Here is an 18051-nt window from a genome sequence, read left to right on the forward strand (position 1 = left end):
TAAGAAGAGTATGACATGAATTCAGCCGTACTTGATGCAAATCAATTATTTTTTTCTCACCAGAAAATGGCAAGTAGGATTGACTTGGATAATCTTTATATCACTTCCCTCCTCCCTCTTTCCATTAATTATGAGGAAAACAAAGAATTCTCAAAGGGGTTTGTTGTTTGCAGTTATTTGAATACTACACAGTCACATCTGTATTTGTTGTTAACATTCTTTCAAACCCTTCTTGTTGCCTTCTGTACCTTTTTCTTTGTTTATTCACCTGTTGCACATTATCCAACTCTCAGACTCTTGTGACTCTCTGGATAAATACTGCTTTCATGCTAGTTCTTTATATCAAATACAGTGAGGAATTGATTTTTTTTTAAATTTTTTTTTTGTAACTGAACTTTCATTAATAATAGTAATTCAATTCTTTTCTTTCAAAGTAATTCTTCAGCAAATTGGAGAGTGAGTATGAAGATTATTCACAAACAATTGATTGATGATGAAAACCTCTATGTGTCATTCAGCTGTGTTAATGAGTGCAGAAAAAGAACCTCCATTAGCAGATGAAATATGCAGCTTTGTCTCTGTTCTCAGACTGTTAATTTCTTATTCAGTGATGCTAGTGGGAAATTATGTTACATCCCCCTAAAATGTTTATCTTACAAGATTTTTAATTTTGGTGCCTCAGCCTGTGTTTATCACCACAGCAGCATGAGAAACTTCAAGATCCCCCTTATGTGTGGTACTGAGGGTGAATTCATATTGCCTTTGTGGTACCATCATTTATTCTCATATGAGTCCCCCACTGCTCACTTTGCTTTGTGCTGGGGTGCAGTGGCTGGTTGCCTTCTTAAAGAAGCTCAAATATGAGTTTAGCTGTTTGCACTGAAGATGCTGCAAGGATCTATCCAGAAAATTCCATGGTATTTATGCTTCTAAAGATATCATCAGGCTTCACGTGAGATTTTCAGGAACATCAAAGGTTCTGGATCCAATGAAATAGTATGGAACATGAACAACTCTCTGGGGACAGAATGAACAATTTCCTCATTTATCTTTTACACATGTCCCTGTAGTATTTAAGCACTCTGAAAATGTTAACTGTTCTTGATATTCCTATGGGGGAAGAGATGGTGCTATTCCTATTCTACTGCTAGTCAGGGAGATCCAGCGCTGAATAAGTTTTTGAAAGCCATTAAAAAATAGTCCCAATTGATTTATTTTCAAGAAATTTTGCATTTTACTGTATGTTTCTGTTTCAGTTAAGCAAAATGAATCATAGCATCCCTAACTTTTGAGTGATCAGTTCTGCAATGATAATTTATCACCTTCTTCAGGAGATTATTTGCTTTTAAACTACAACCCAGCAATGTCCAGACCTCTCCCCACATACCTATTCCATGTTTTATGTCTTGTTGACCTGGCCAGTTTCATTTTTTTTTCTCAACTCAACTTCAATCTCTCTTTATCCTTTCTTTTACTTTTATATCACATTCTCTGGTCTTGTGTGTTATCTCCACTGTTGCTATATCTGTCTTCCTCTTATCAAGGCTGAATCCTCTAATCATAGTGTCCCCAGACTGATTCTTTGTCTCAGTCTACTCTCTTTTCCTTATTGTACTTTTGCTGTTGTTTTGCTGCTGTCCTTAGTGTTTCCTAGTTTGTGCAGCTGAAGAATCATTGAAGACTCATAAGACATAATAACCCTTCACACATTTCCTCTGGATGACTTTAGAGGGAAAATTGCCATAATTTCAGTGAATCTTTCACTCCCTCGATGTGCACAGAGCCATCAGAGTTATTTGTAAGGAAGCTTCAGTACGTCTGTGGTGAACACTCATTTCTTCCCCCCAGGCTGATTGCTGACTTGTGGATTTCTGTTGTGGTGGTAGAAGATGCAGTTCTAGTCTCACAGTCACTGCAAAGAGAGTAAGCACTGGATTGAAAACACTAGACTAGCAGAGTGTTTTGTTGGGGGTTTTTAATAACTAAAAAGGTCACAGACTTTCTTTGCAAATAAGGAGAAAGCATATCTTGTATCTACTCTTGTTCTGGCTTGATTCCAGAGCAACTAAATACATTAATTTCACTTAAACTAGTGAAGTTTTGGCAACTAAATACATTCACTTCATCTAAACTAGTTAAATTTTGGCAAAGTTTTTGGCCAGATTCTGTAAACAAAATCTTTAGATGGAAACTGCTGAGGAACCTTACCAACAGTCATTGTCAGCAGTCCTGTCTATAACTTGGTGTGTACAGAAAATCTGCATGACTTGTGCCTAAACCTGTAAGGCTCTTCTGAGAGAGCAGCCATGACCATTAGCTGGCATTTAACATAGTGAGAAATATCCTGACTGAAATATTTTTACAGATCTTTATATATGAAACACTACAAACTGGTGAGGTTGAATAGTTTAAAATGAAAAAAAACCAAACAACAACATAAATCTGTGAGTGATAGAATAAGAAAACATTACATGTCCCTACTCACTCTGCATTGGACATGGATCAACATGACTTGTTCTGATCACAATACAGGGAAATAAAAAATACACATGCTCTCTGCTTCAGACTACTTGCTGAGTTGTGCTGTGCAGAATGGATTGTTAGAAGCATGTTTTAAGACCCTTGAAAACAATGGATTCTTTGTTAAGAAACCTAATATACCTGGCACCACTGGTAAGTCCTTTTACACTTTGTGTGCTGCAAATTTCACCATCTGCTTTCCCTCAGCTGAATAGGCAGCATTTCTGATACCTGGAACCTTTTCCTGTGAGTCCATACAATTAGGTAAGAAGATGATTTCTGTGTCACATATTTAATGTGTGTTCTTGGCAGCCATTTGTTTTGTTCTTTAAGGTAAGCTAGAAGTGAAATCTCCTTCACAATGGGTGTGAAAGATACAAATTACAAATTTTTTTGCCAAAACCAGATCTAAATTTAGTAAAAAAAAAATCTATAAAATGAAACTAAATATTCCATATACAACTGTATTGCACAGTTTTTGCACACATCAAGTTTAAACCTGAATATTTCCATTTATAATAATAGAAATAATAGAATAATAGAAATAAAAATGGAAAATATATTTATTATTATAAATAGAAACTAAAAAGGACTTCCAAAAAGGCTTCAACTCTTTTGGGTGTGTTGATCCAACCTATTCCTTATCCAGAGTGGTGCATCTGTCAATCTGTCTCTCCCTTTAGTGACAAGGATGTTGTGTGGGACAATGGACAACTACAACCATGTCCAATGTTCTGTGGTGTCTCTAGCTGTTTCCAGAATGCACATTTTTCATGTAGACTATGCAGTATATATGCCAAATGGCTTTCAGGTACCTGAGGGCCCCTAAAATTCTGTTAGATGATCCTGCCAAATATTTTAAAGAAAAATAAACCACAAAGTGCATTCAGTTATCTCTTGATATGCCTTGTCTCTTTTCTTCTTCAAGAATTAGCATGACCTTCACCAGTAACTGGCTACCAAAAGAAGGTGTTAATTCAAAGTGTGATTTATAAAGATCCTATGTTTTTCAATATATTTATGATGATATTTGTACAAAGGGTAGTCCATAAAGAACTGGTCAGAGTCCCAGTGTATTTCAGAAAAAAATATTCCAGAGAAGGGACTTCATCACTTTCAGATGTATCTGGACCTCACAGTGTCATCAGTGTTACTGCATTAGCCACAGTAGTGGTATCTGTAACATTTTAGTCTTCTGCTGTTAGACAGAGAATGCTGATGCAACTGAAGTGAGTGAAAGAGGCACAGGATCAGGCCACTTGTTCCCGAAAGATACCATGGAAAGAATAACCAACAGACTTCTCTTCATCCTTCAGCAGTCCCTGTATCATTCTTGGGTATGCTGGAACATGAGCAATACTGCAGGAAGACTAATTGTGTCTGCACAGATTTTATTTGGCTTTTTATTTGCTCTATAAACTGCTTCTTGCTTTTACTGGTATTCCTTGGCTTTCCTCACCCTACTCTTTCTCCCTGCATTTGGCTTGGTGGTATCACACACTGCAAACACAGAACAAGGAAATAAAATGGACTGCTTCACTTATGATGCCTTCAGGAAGCTTAGGGGAGGACATTCAGCATTCTCATTCACAGCAAGAAGGCAAGGAAAATGTGAGAAAAATGTTTACACCCGATGAGAGTTTCCTGAAATAGTGTTTTCCTATGCTGACAGGAAAGGGGCCACAGACAGGCATCCTTGCTATTCCTCTGGCTGCTGTGGGAGCAGGTATTTGCATGTTCACCTTCAGGATGGACAAACACATCACACTCTGTGAGTCACTCCTTGCAGTGTCCCCCATGGAGCTCCTGTTTCACAAAAAAACAGGTTTGTTTTTCCTGCAAGTCAAAATGTATTACAAATGAATAATAGGAAGAAAGAAACAAACCCAACAACAGCAACAGCTAAAAAACCCCAAACCAAAACATTAATCTCTTTGTATTTTTAGTTCAGCCAAACTGGAGACTCATCAGATAAATTATAATATTTCCCTCAAAAGGTTTGATCTTGCAGACTTCTTTTACAAAGCCTTTTCCATTATCCCCTTCTCCAACAGCTGGCATCTCATTCTACTGTTAACAATTCCAATTAGGGTAATCACTCAAAAACTGTAGTAGAAAAAGACACACTGAAAACAACTGCTTTATCTCTTTCAGGTATTTCTTCTTTTGCATAAATACTTAAGCAATTTAATTTTGCCTGAGTGCTTTCTCAAAGGAGAGTTCTGTTGAATGAGGACGACCATAAATCAATATAACCCAGCTTTTTTTGGTAGCCTTTTCTTTTTAGTGCTCATAATAATGAGATATAGCTGAATTATGTTAACAGTGATTTTTATTATTATACTCCTCTCTAAAGCATCTGTTGGCTTGGAAGATGGTCATTCTACAAAGTTAAAAATAAGTCAGCAAAATCCTATGAAGAGTTCTCTCTTCTCTCTCTTCTTGTCTCCAGTTCATAATTTTATACTGTTGAGATAGCATTGGATGTATGAAGTGATGTGTTAATTAACCTATTACATGGTTTATTACAAAAAACCCAAAAAAAGTTCCCCCAAAACACTGAGAAAGGAAAAAAATTATAGTAGTGTATTGTGCTCTACAAATACAAAACCTGAGCACTGGGCATATTCATGCCATTGTAGTGGCCCTTCCTGGGAGAAGACACAGTTATTGAGTCTTATAAGAGTCTCTATAAGAACTTCTCCAGCCAAAATTTATGGTGTGAGAATCAGCTAAAGCAGCAAGAGAGCCTGGCCAAAATGTTTTAGCCTCCTGTGTCATGAAAATGTTAATTCAGGAGTGAATCTGTAAAAAAGAAAAAAATTTTTGGTTGCTCAGAACACACCAGGAGATAAAGATACCAGAAATGTCGACATTAGCAAGCACAGGCCATGATTATTTATTTATTTATTTTTAAATAGATTAAGGAGTTAAAAAGAACATGTTTACATGTTTTATCTAGGTCCAGCAAGCCCAGATAAAAGGCTTCCATCCATCAGTAGGGATATTATTTACAAAACCAGGTTTTACAAAATAGGGTGGGACCATAAGAACTCATTAATTCTCTACCCTTTAGCCCAAAGCATCATTACTTTTTGCATTTTTACAGAATCTTGTGGTTTAGCTCTGTGTATCATCACAAACTTGATGATAAACTAAAATAGGTGTGGGAGGCATATGTAGACATCCCCTATTGCAACTCTGATCTCAGAAAGAAGCTTTGCTATACTTGAGTAAACCCTGGAAATACAGGCCAGACCATCTCAAGATCATGGAGCAGGGTCATGGGACACATCCTCCTGGTAACCCTGCTAAGGCACATGTGAAATAAGGCAGTGACTGATGACAGCCAGCAAGGCCTCACTGAGGACAAGTCATGCCTGACTAATATGGTGGCCTTCTGTGAGGGGATTACAGCACTGATGGACAAGGGAAGAACTTGACACCATGTACCTGAATTTATGCAAAGCATTTGATGTTGTCCCACACAAGATCCTTTTCTCTAAACTGAAGAAAGTTGGATTTTACAGACCACACGATGATTGAGGAATGGGCTGGATGGTGGCACCCAAAGAGTTGTGGTCAGTGGCTCAATGTCCAAGTGGGGACCAGTGAGGGTTGTCATCCCCAGGGGTCTGTACTGGGACTGGCTGCTCAATATCCTTGTCAATATCCAGTGACATGGAGAGAGGGACCGAGGTAGGGTTGCTGGTGACACTGAGCTGTGTGAGGTGCAGGTGACACGCTGGATGGAGGGGATCCATCCTGAAGGGCCTGGACAGGCCTGAAAGGTGGGATCATGGGGAAATTCATGAAGTTCAGCAAGGCCAAGCAAAAATCCTGATCTGGGCCAGGACAATCCTGAGCACAAAAACAGTGTGGGCAGTGAATGGATTGAGAACAGCCCTGAGGGGAAGGATTTAGGTGTTGATGGTCAACATGATAATGGCAACGTCCACTTGCAGCCCAGAAAGACAACTGGGCTGCATCAAAAGCTGTGGCAAACAGGTTGAGGGAGGTAATTCTGCTTGTCTGTTCTGCTCTCATGAGACCCCACCTGGAGTGCTGCATCCAGCTCTGGAGCCCTCAGCCTAAGAAGGAGATAGACCTGTTGGAGAGTTCAAAGGAGGCCATGAAGATGATCACAGGGCCAGAGTATCTCTCCTATGAAGACAGGCTGAGGGAAGAAGACAAGTTGTTCAGTCTTGAGAGAAGAATTTGAGCAACCTGGTAAGACTGAAGCTGTCTGTATGCATGGCAAAGGAGTTGAACTAGATGACTGTCCCTTCCCAAACAGTTCTGTAATTCTGTGATTCATTCTGTGATTTACCATTCCCAGTATATTTGTGCGTAATTTGTTTCTGAAAATCTCCACCAGTATAAAGGACTGAAATGAATATTCGAGGCAAACCCTCCCAGAAGGTTAAAGTACATTTTTAGAGCTCACCATTATTAAACAACCTTGTCTCAGATCCCACAGCTAGCCCTTGCTAACAGGTTTACCACTTGCCAATCAGTCAGCAGATTGAAATTAGTGTCAGAGGAGCAGCAGACAGAAGGGGGTCACACAGCTCTCCTCCCCTGCTCTGCCAGTTATAAACACAAAAAAGTTTCCTATCTCAGAACATTTAACAGGATTTCAAGACACTGTTGCTGACACACATAGCTGGTGCTTCACTATCACAGCATCTGGGAAAGATGATGTGTCAGAAAAATATGGAACAGTAAGGGGAATTTCGGAGTATTATGAGTAGTCACTGTCCTAATTTATATCTTATTTTGCCCTTGTGCTCATTTCAAACCCTCTCCTTCTAATAAAAACATGCACAAATTAGACATTATAAAGTCAAATGAGTCCTTTAAATGCTGCTTTGTGACAAACACTCTGAACCACGTCTGTACAGCAATTCTAAGGGTTTACAGAAAAAGTTCTCTAGGGATGCAAAAGCATCGTAGCAGTTATCCATGTGCTGTGTAAACTTTTCGGGTCCCATAGAGCACTACAGCTCCAAAAGTACCCATCAGTTATTGAACAATGGGCAGAGAAGCAACTATCAGTAGAAAACGGATTATCTTTTTTCTTGTTTCATTTCGAATTTTGGGAAATATGGAAAGAAAAATCAGTAATAATAAATGGACCTTAAAAAGAACAATGATAAAGTTTCTGTGCTTCTGCCATTTGAGATTAATAAATTAAAATAAATTTGGAACTTTTTTGTTAGACTCTCCTACCCCTCTCCACAGACACAGAAAAATCTTCTTTCTGCAGTAATATGCAGCAGCACAGGCATTGCTAAGTCAATCACAGGTTCTCCAATTACTAGAACCTGTCAGGTCTAGAAGACATCAGTTGATGCTTGAAGACATCAGTGCTGTTATTTATATCACTGCTCACTAGATTTGTATAATTTGGTTATGCTAAAGACTGGAATCTGCATTTTTTCTTCCTAAGTACAATAGAGAAACAGTACTAATAGAATTCATGAACAAGCTTCTCATTGTTGTGAACATAAAAAATTTATATACACCTTACAGGTCTACCCGAGAGGCTATAATTAAAAAGGGCAAATTTTACCTGGAATATTTGGTGGGTTTTATTCAGGTCAACATTCTTACTCACAAAACAGTCTTTTGAATAGGTGTGTGTTGCTGGGTCAATTAAAACATTACACCAAACCTACATAAGGCCAAACAAATGAACAAATGCAACTAGCCCAGAAAAGGTAGTAGAAAAACAAGACAATACAATGAGAAGAGAATATATAATCTGACATATCTGGACTGCCTTGATCTTATGCCTTGATACACTGAAATAACAGTGGGGAAAGAGATCTGGGTAGCCCATAAGCTAACACCCACAAAATGTGCAGTGCTCAGAAAGTCATCTGGGAACAGCCACATGCTGGCTGCTTTGTTCTAAATAAATCTGCACCTAGTTCAATTCCCAGTGAGAGAGTCTTGCTGAGATCAAGGATATATTGATCAGGCGTCTTGGTGATAAATCTAAATTTCAGAAGCTGGGTTCTTGCCTATCCTGTGGAGTCTGAGAAAAGAAATGGGGATGGAATATACAGAAGCCTTGGTTATGATCTCCATGAATTGTCTGAAAGTGTTTATTTCCACCATTCTTCAAAATACTGAACAGCAACAGTATGAAAACCCATAAAGCCAGAACCCAGATGAAAGCAGACAACCCTCTCCTGCCCAAAAAATTAGATAAAAAATACCTTTGTATATACACAGAATATGTTAAAACACTCAGTTTTTTTAACAGGAAACAGACAAAGAATTATTTTAAGGTGTTAACCCAGGACTTTTTTTTTACCATGTTCAAAGTCTGAAACAATATCCACAAAATCTTACATCTGCAGAAACTATTGTCATACACCCAGCCTGAATAAAACCACTGTCATACATCCTATACACGATGTCAGTGACCAGCTACAGGTGCAAAAGCCGTCTTGGGACTTTTGCAAACCATTTGACTCTAACCTAATTAGAAAAGACATGACTTACACCACCACCCAAATAACTTCTTTCCTGTTCACAGCTTATGAACCTTGTTCTTTCAGCACTTTTTCATATGCTGGCTTAGCACACAGGTGTTGACATTGCTGTCCTACACTGCCTGAAGATCGTGTTCACTAAACATCCTCACACTGAGGGGCAAGAGCAAATGCACGAGCATAAAAGCAACCTCCCTTTCAACACCACGGGGGATGTGGGATGGTTATGGTGGTTTATGAGCAAATCAGGTAGCAGATTCACTCCTACAGAAGCATATAGATAATATGTGACTATTTCAGTGACTATTTCCATAGAGATAATTGATGTTGCTCTTGTACATGATGGAAGGATTTGACCACATTAGAATGTATGCTGTAGAATTTCAAGTAATTGCTAAACTCTTTCAGCCTTGGAAAAATCATACAATACAACTTCACTACCTTGCAGATGTTGTAAACATGAGACTTGTGAAGTGCTGAGATATTAAACCTCAAGCCCTGTGGTTAACTTAGGACAGAAAGTACAATAAACATGCTTTTCTATGCCCTCCTTTCAGAAGAGGAAAATAACCAAGACACTGCAAATAGTTCAAGCTACTAAAAAAATAAAATAAAGGCAAATAACAGTGCAAGTATTTTTTTTCTTCAGCTAGTTTTGAACAAGAAAGGTTATTACAAAGAAGATAAGCAGAAGTAGCCTTTCTAATACCGCAATATCTTGCAGAGTTTGCCCCTTCAAACCACTCTAGACTGGCTGTCAGTGTTCTGAGGAAAAAAAAGGATACATTTATTAGCAATATCATATGAAGTACAATTGGTCTCCTGAAAGAGGATTTCCAGTTTTTGGTAGGACTTTGAACACATCGTCCTGCAGCTTTCTCTGATGTGCTTTAATTACATAAAAAATGGATGCATGTGTAAAATTTACTGCACATGTTTAAGAGTGCCTTGAGATTGGTGAGCTGTAAATAAATATAGCGTGATGAATTAAAATTTTCTGAAAGGACCATAATTACTTTATACATATAGATACATATAGCTACATATAGATACATATAGATAAGAGCCTTCACTACAATCTACCCCCTCCCAAAATAAACTCAAATGCTTCAGAAAGCATAACCCATTTTCAAATAAACTAGAAATATTCAATAGTCCTTGAAAAGAAAGACTGGGATTTACTTGGTGTTTCAAAGAATTTGTCTCCACATGTGCTTGTCATCTCCCTTCAGAGAACCTATACAAGATATAATGGAAACAGTATTGAGGGTGATGAAAATGCCAGAGCATCTGTCAGTGGATCACCTTATGACAGCAAGTGATAAGCCTCCTAATGCTGAAGTGATGAATGTGCCTGAATGAGGATGCTATGCTTGTGTGAGACAGCTGAAAAACACAAATATGAACAACTAGACATGAGGACATGCCTCTGGGGAGACCCCACTGGTTTTTGTTGTACTTGACTGATTCTAGAAAGCAGGACATTTTTACCATCAAGAAAGATAAGTGTGTCTTATCAATAGAGCTCCATGGCTCAGAAGAGGAGCAGCTGGGATGCAGGGAAGCATCTATCCTATCTAAGTATCAAATGTGACCTTTTGTATATGTTCTTCTTGCAAATGATCTTTCATTTCTGTACCTTCAAAGTTTTCATAATGCATTTGTAGTGCTTTATAACTGAGCACTAATATAAATGCAAGTTGCCATAGGCTTATTCGAAAAAAATTGCATACATTGAAGTCAATAAAATTACCAAACTACAGATTACTTCACTTGGAGAAAGGAAGCACAGGCCTCCTGCTTGCAGTCACAAACAAAAACACAGTGTGAAAGTAGGGTTTGATTTACAAAGTGTGAAGGTCTAATTCAGACAAACATGTTTACATAGGAAACTGGAAATCTATCGGGGAGGAAATCCATTTTTGATGTATGGTGAAAGGGGGAATATTGATGGGAAATATGAAAATATATTTTCTAAGCTTAGTGAGTCAAAAACCCATGATATATCTTCCTTCTAAATATTTTTTCAATGCTTTGGAAGAGCCTTAAATACTGATTTTATTAAGCTATTTTACAGGGTGTACACACAAAATTATGTATCAAAATCATTCAACAATTTTAATGACAATAAATATCATAAAGAAAAACCTACCAGCTGAACTCCCACAAGAATAAATATTCGTATATTGGAGATGGATGCAGAAATCTATATTACAAATGTATATAAATAAATTCATTTGTATTTCTTTGAGCAAGATGTTAAAGAAGGGAGCAATCCATATTATTGACCTGACTTTAATAATTTTTGCTTTAGATTAGCCCAGTAAAACCACACATCTCAGCAACACTTCACAATAAGCATTCTAATTTTTGGCTAAATATTCGGATCAATAGCTTCTTATGTACTAAACAAACAAATCCACCACCTGCCATAGCCGGGTCTCAAAAGGTAACAGGCATTTTCTCAGTTTCTAATAAATGAATAGGGTAGTATTGACGGGTTGGTCATTAGTGTGTTTGAACAGACAAAGCTTATTCTTTGTTTACTGCTTCATCTTATTGCACAAAAAAAGGCTACAGCAAAGAGGGGGGCCAGGTGCCAGAAATGGGCAGTGCTGAGGAGGCACCTAGGGAGGACTGTCTCCTCTCAGGTGGATAGAGCAGAAATCAGGGCCCTTTTTCAGCTAATTCAGGACAGAGCTGAAGAGGAGAGGAAGGAGAGAGGTGAGCCTGAGATTGTGTCTGCACTGGCAGGTGGACTGGATGGTTGATCCAAAGCAGAGCCATGAAAAGAGGCATCTGTCTCAGCAATAGAGATAATCTTCTGTTCCTCTGCTGGGAGACAAGCAAGTGGTGTTTCCAGCTGTTTCAGGAGCAGCATGGGGAACGAGAGGGCAACCATGGGAATAGCAAAGGTGCATGCTGTGTCTCCAGGGTTTGGGAAGGGGAAGTCATAGAGGGGAGGACAAACCTCTGAAATGTTGGAGGGCCAGGACAGTATGTGATAGAGCACCATTATCCTTTCTCAGTTTGTGCTAAAGCTGCTGACAAAGCACCTCCATCATGTCAGTACAGAAATCATGGCTGAGATCCTGACTGCCACTGGGACAGCCTCAGCTCTCCCAGAGACTGTCCACCAGATATCCTTCATGGACCTAGGAGAAAAGGTCCTTTCCCTAAATTCATTCTAGCTAAAGGCACCCCTGCATGAATGGCACCTCAGCATCTGGCACAGGCTGTGTGAGCCTCAGTAGCTGTGTGTTTTCCACCACATGCCTGATCTAGAGCCCACCTTGGAAACCCACACTGTCTTCAGGGGAGGCAGATGTCAGGGCAGTTTCTACTTCATGTATTAGCTCAGCGCTCTCAGCCAGGGCTATGCCCAAAATTTACCAGTGACATATCATAAACAGAACTACCCAAGCAGAACAAAGGTGATCTTTCTCTGTGCATAGACATGAGGGGTTATTTTGTGCAAGCCTGGTCTTGAGGGCAGACAGAGTGTAAATGGGCCTTGTTTTGCCCCATTCAGCCTGGGGCCACTTTTCCTGCTCACTACACACCAGACTGTTGCTCAGATATTTCCAAGAGTGAAAATCCACTGCGTAAGGACTGAAAATGGGATGCCAAGAGCATCCTGGGGGGAAAACCCCAAAAAATTTAGAAAGAAGTTCACAGGTTTTGTCACCATTCTTCCCTTCTTCAGTCCCAGTATTGACCCTAATCCATTTAGAGCTTCCCAAGTCATTCTCTGCACTCAGGGAGAGAGGTTTCTCATCTGCTTGAACCACATTTCTCTTGATACAGATACACACCAGCTGCTCAATCTCTGTTCTCGTATGCACTGAAGGCAATTAATCAAAAGTAAAATTTAAAAATCACTTCCACTTTTTTGCTCATTATCTTAAAAAAAAGTGTCTCACTGAGAATAACTATGAACAATTTCAGCATGAAAAGTAACCCTTTCACAAAGTTATAAGCCAATTCTGAACATGACCTTTCAAATGGAAAGCTATGCAACTTTAACCAGGCTTCATGCTGGGTCCATATAATATTTCAAAGAAATTTCTTTCAGTCTAGCCCATTTTTCCACCAGTCTGTGCCATGGTAAGTTTGGTTTCATATTTCTTTGATCCGTGCAGCAAATACTTTACATAGTTTAAAAATAGATCCATGAAGCTCCATCTATACTCTTTAGCACTGAAAGGAAAGCGAGTTAATAACCAATGTAACAGTCTAACAGTAGTGTACTCCTTGCAATGCTCTCATTGGAACAAATTCGTTCCCACTATAACTCCACTGACATTAACAGAGTTACCAGCTGAGATGAATTTGCCACATTTTTGTAAAGTGCTTCAGAATTTGATGTCATAATTCTCGAAAGACACCCTAGGAAAGACGTCTCTTTGCCTTTCTCGGCGTGTGTTCATGCACATGCCGGTTTTCCCAGCTTCTTGTGTTCCTTTCTCTTCACACTGCCTCCCCACACTCCTCGAGACTCTCCTGTTGAGCAGATACAATGCACCAGATACTCTTTGAAAACAAGTGCCTTGAGGTAATTATAACTCTGTTCTTGTTTTTCATATGCGAAGGTGAATTTAGCAGTAGAGACTAAAGACTTAAAACCCATTTCAAAGACCCTCATTAAAAATTATCCATTTTAAAAATGACTGTGTCCTGTTGCTCAAAATAGGTATTGTGACACAGGCTGGACTATGACACTTTTTCAAAATGTTCATTGCTAAAATACCAATGATATGAAGTGAAATTATGGTATTACAGATCATAAAACAACTGAAGCAGGTTAGAAAATTTTTGACATTTCAGTGCTAGAAAGGGCTGATTTTCTGGAACTGAGCACATTTGCGGAAAAGTGGATAGACTTAATTTCTTTAAAAAAACCTTCCACATTCTTAAAAAAATCTCCAAGTTTATGATTTCAATTCACCTTCTGGATTTTCACTTTGAGTTAAATGCAGTACTTTTAAAGTTATTAGAACTAAGTAAAAAATTTCAATCAAAGATTACAATTTAGGTTTTAATTTATTTTTTTTTTATTCCTGCTTTTTCATTCTGATATGGGAAAGGAAAAAGATAAAAGCGAAATTAAGATGAATAAACTGTTTCTACATAATTGTTTTGTTTTGGGTTTTATTTATTTATTTATTTATTTATTTATTTTTTATACAGGTTAGTGTTTCATCTTGTTTCTATCTGTGATTAGAAGCCACAGATTTTTATTAACTTTCTGACTGGCTCACATCATGTGGCTCTGGTTGCCGCACATAGAATGTCTCCTCAAACAACTGCAAAGGTCAGTAGCTTTTGAAATGCCACTTATTGCATGTTTTGTTTATTGCTTTTTTCCTATTAATTAGACCATTTGATGTGTAGCTGTGAAAACTATTTTGAAGACATAGTGTTCCTGCTAAAGCACTAAATAATCATTTAGAGTACTAGAAAGATCTCCTTTTTAGCCTCAGAGGGTTGTAAGTAGTTCCCTTAAGCAACATGGCTGGAAACAGGCTATATATTTCATATACTGCAGGCCTGGAGCAAATATTTTCTGACACTATACAATAAATCATGTTTTCTTCAACAGCAAATAATAGAACTGTACAGTACATTATATCTGCAGCAGCAACAAACAATTCATCATCTCTGACCTTTCCATAATGACAACAATTTGAAGAATAGAGACTAATTTAAATTTTTATATAATGTTTAAAATTTAAGGACTAAGTCTCCTTTGTGCTAGGTCCCTTCACATTGTGAAGATAATAAAAAGCCTCCTTAAAGTGAACAAAACTGCATTTTTATTTTTTTTTTTCTCTTCAAGCTCTTACAAATCAACAAAGCAAAGGTTTCTCAGAGGGCTTGGACCTAAATTCAGCTCGGATGGATGCACTCAAACTAATTTTTAAATGAAAAAATGGTAACAAATAGAGTGTATCCTGCAGGACCTGAGAACTTAAGATCTGTACTCTGTAGCTGGCTGTGCTGTTTCAGTCACAAATCTGTGATAAAAAAATACCCTTATGCTGATAATGGGCACATTTTATGTTCTCACACATAATCTACATGTTTCTTTCATTATTCCTGGGAAGGGGTGGGACTTTCAGCTGGCAGACAAACTAGCAAATTATAAGCTCCCTACTTGGCATTAAACCCGAGAAACCAGAGGTGCCAATTGAAATAATACCCCTCACTGCCAGTCCTTCCTGATGCACATCCCCTCTGGCCTTTCTGAAAGCTTGGGTTTGAAATGCACACTCGGGCTGATCTTCTGAAATTCCACAAATTTTGTCTCTTTCGTGTCTAAGGTCTAGCTCTTTCCAAAGAAATCCTACCACATTCCCTCTAACATTAACTGCCCTCATCTTTTAATGGAAAGAGCCTTCATCCTGAACAACAGACATGACTTATCTTCTCTGCAGAAACTGCAGGGGCCCACAAACATTTGTCATGAGAGACTTTGCAAACTTCCATTTTATAAAAAATTGCATTCCTAACCCAACCAGGAAAGATGAAGCGGTGTATCTCCACAGCTAAATGCATACTCAGGATTAGCTGCAGTGGGACTAGAAGCATGAAAGTTTCTTTTGATCCTTAAAAAATTACCTGCTCAGTACTGAAGTGAAAGGATGATGACTGCTCTGCCCCTCACTGTAAGGGCATCCAGGGCATCGTCTCACCCTGCCCTTCATTTCACCCCAGAGAAGAACCACCAGTGTGTAAGGGAGCAATCTGTGCCTTTTAGAACAGATTCAAAACTGTCTGATACTTTAGCTTGGTTTGAGGTCAAATGAGATGATTCCTACCATTAAAACAGAAAGAAATACTTCTTGCAGCCTAAATGAATTAATATGTTTCATGTGTCTTTTTAAGTCATCACCTCAGGATATTTTATGGATGCTCTCCACAGATGGTGATACACATGGCCCTACCTCGATTAGCTCAAATTCTTTCAAGTACTCTACACAAATAATGCCCAAAATACATCTGATGTCTGTAGCTTTTTCTCTAATGAAAGCTCAAATGCCCCTGCTCCTCATTATTGTACGTGTCCTTGTGCAAAAGTTAGCTTCTTTGACTGCTATAGAAATAACCCCAGATACCGAAGCCAAATATTTAATTGTCTTTATTGTTGCAAGAAAACAGAGATCAAACCCATAGTTATTCAGAGAACTTGCCGCACAGAACATTCAAAAAAGAGAGAGGAAAAAAGTCATCCTTGATTATTGTATCTGTAAAATTATTTGGAATGTATACTATATAATTAAGACCGCTTAACAGCTTAAATTTCTTGGCTTTGCTTTTTGAGAATACTGTCTTCTGTGGACATGAGGTTACTGAAACAGTACACTAGTGAGGGAACAAAACAAAACAGATGGTGCATTAATAATGGAAGTATTAGAAAAAGGGTACTCATCCAGATTTCAATGTATTCATTAATATATTTTAGACAATTTAATTGCTTCCTGAAACACTAATTGAAAGAGTTTCATTTGCAAAAGCCTAGTCTTGGTAATACAAACTAGGCACAGTGCCACAAAGAGCTTGAATGCTATAATAAGGAAATGAATAGAAGGGTTTGGGGGTTTTAATGTGTGTACGCTTATTTCTTTTAATGAAATCTTTACAAAAGCATAGAAAACACTAGGAAAAGAAAGATTTAAAGAGAAGCCAGGTTTAAGAAGTAATGAATGTTTAGAACATGTGAAGAGTATTTTTGGTTTTTTAAAGTCTGCCCATGTCAAGGGAGTGTGAATTGGATTTATTGAACAGAAGAAACTAATGCAGTTTAATTTTATCAGCTTGTCATATCTATCAATCTAAGCAGAGGATACTTTAAGATTTTCTTCTGAAGATGTCTGCTTAAACTGTCTCAGTTTCTCTTCTAAATACCAATGGGTAGGTAAGGTTTTCCTGATTTTGAACCTCCTCACCTGTTGCATGTTGGAAAACTTGAGTCAAATTTTCCTGTGATCGGTCTCTTATGCATCTTCAGGAGACTGGAGATGAAGAGCAGACAGAAAGGCAGAAGAAAACAAACTAAATAAATGCACTGAAAAAAAGCACTACAGTCTGTCAAAGAGAATACATAAAGCAAAAGACCAACAAACATGCAGAAAAGATCAATAATAAAAAGTCCAAACAGAAGAGCACACAGTTTCTAGAGCAGCTACTTTTCAAAAGTCTTGCAGGTCAAAGTCAAAAGATGCAGAAGGTGGTATGAAGTAGTTTCTTTTGGGGGCTGTTTTGACAGTTGCGCTCAAAAAGTGTAATTCCACTCATATCATACTTGGGTGCAATTTTAATTCCCAGTTAACAAGGTTCCACAGCTACTGGAAAGAAGCTAACTAATTATTTTAGAAGTTTCACCTGTACCAGCAGCTGGAGGATGAGCACACAGGCCAAGGCCAGACACATTGCACAGGTTGCACCGGAGCTGGATGAAGGTGTTACAATCAGAACATCACTCTGCCCTAAGTAAGGAATAACTACTCCCTTAGACCTGCCTTCTAAACTATGCTTATGTCAAAATAACAAAAAAGCCATCACTGTTGATATTAGTCACAGTGTCTCTGGGTTTTCACTTACAGCATTTTAATAAGGGGTAGCCAGATGTGAGGTTTTTATTCCAACAGATTTCATGGGTGACTGTCTTGTTGAGGAAGTACGGGGTAGCTGAGAACTAGGAAAGATAGCAACGTTTTTCTTTTATCTTGACTCATCTATGTTCAAAATCACATCTAAATGCAGACTCATGCTCCAATAGACCCTGCCCACTCATTGACAGTGAGTTAATATAATGATATTGGCTAGCTGTGGTACTTTTCCCAATTATGTAGTTACAAGGGAACAACTCCCTTTATGGGTATCATTATATCATTGCAAAAGTGCCTCATGTTATAACAGATGGCAGAACTATATGAAAATGTAAAAGATGACCTGGACCTACATCATGTTCCCTGCTAGATGGTATCCTCTCAAATATAAGACACTTTTGAAAATCTTAGAA

At 38.2% G+C, this 18051-nt stretch overlaps 1 long non-coding RNA gene across 2 annotated transcripts in view; it reads right to left on the reverse strand.

Annotated features, from left to right (window-relative positions):
* Positions 1-336: 336 nt before the first annotated feature.
* The window catches only part of LOC147654590 (uncharacterized), a 32622-nt gene continuing 14907 nt past the window's right edge, over positions 337-18051 (reverse strand). The window contains exons 2-4 of one of the 2 annotated variants that reach the window (XR_015282707.1): positions 16976-17041; positions 3336-4356; positions 337-1912 (exon numbers count right to left, since the gene is read on the reverse strand). This is a non-coding gene — a long non-coding RNA (uncharacterized LOC147654590). The remainder of the gene's footprint in view (positions 1913-3335; positions 4357-16975; positions 17042-18051) is intronic. The other variant, XR_015282708.1, reaches the window with a different exon arrangement.

This window comes from Cyanistes caeruleus, chromosome 2 (genome assembly GCF_971803275.1).
Source record: "Cyanistes caeruleus chromosome 2, bCyaCae1.hap1.1, whole genome shotgun sequence".
Lineage (NCBI taxonomy): Eukaryota > Metazoa > Chordata > Aves > Passeriformes > Paridae > Cyanistes > Cyanistes caeruleus.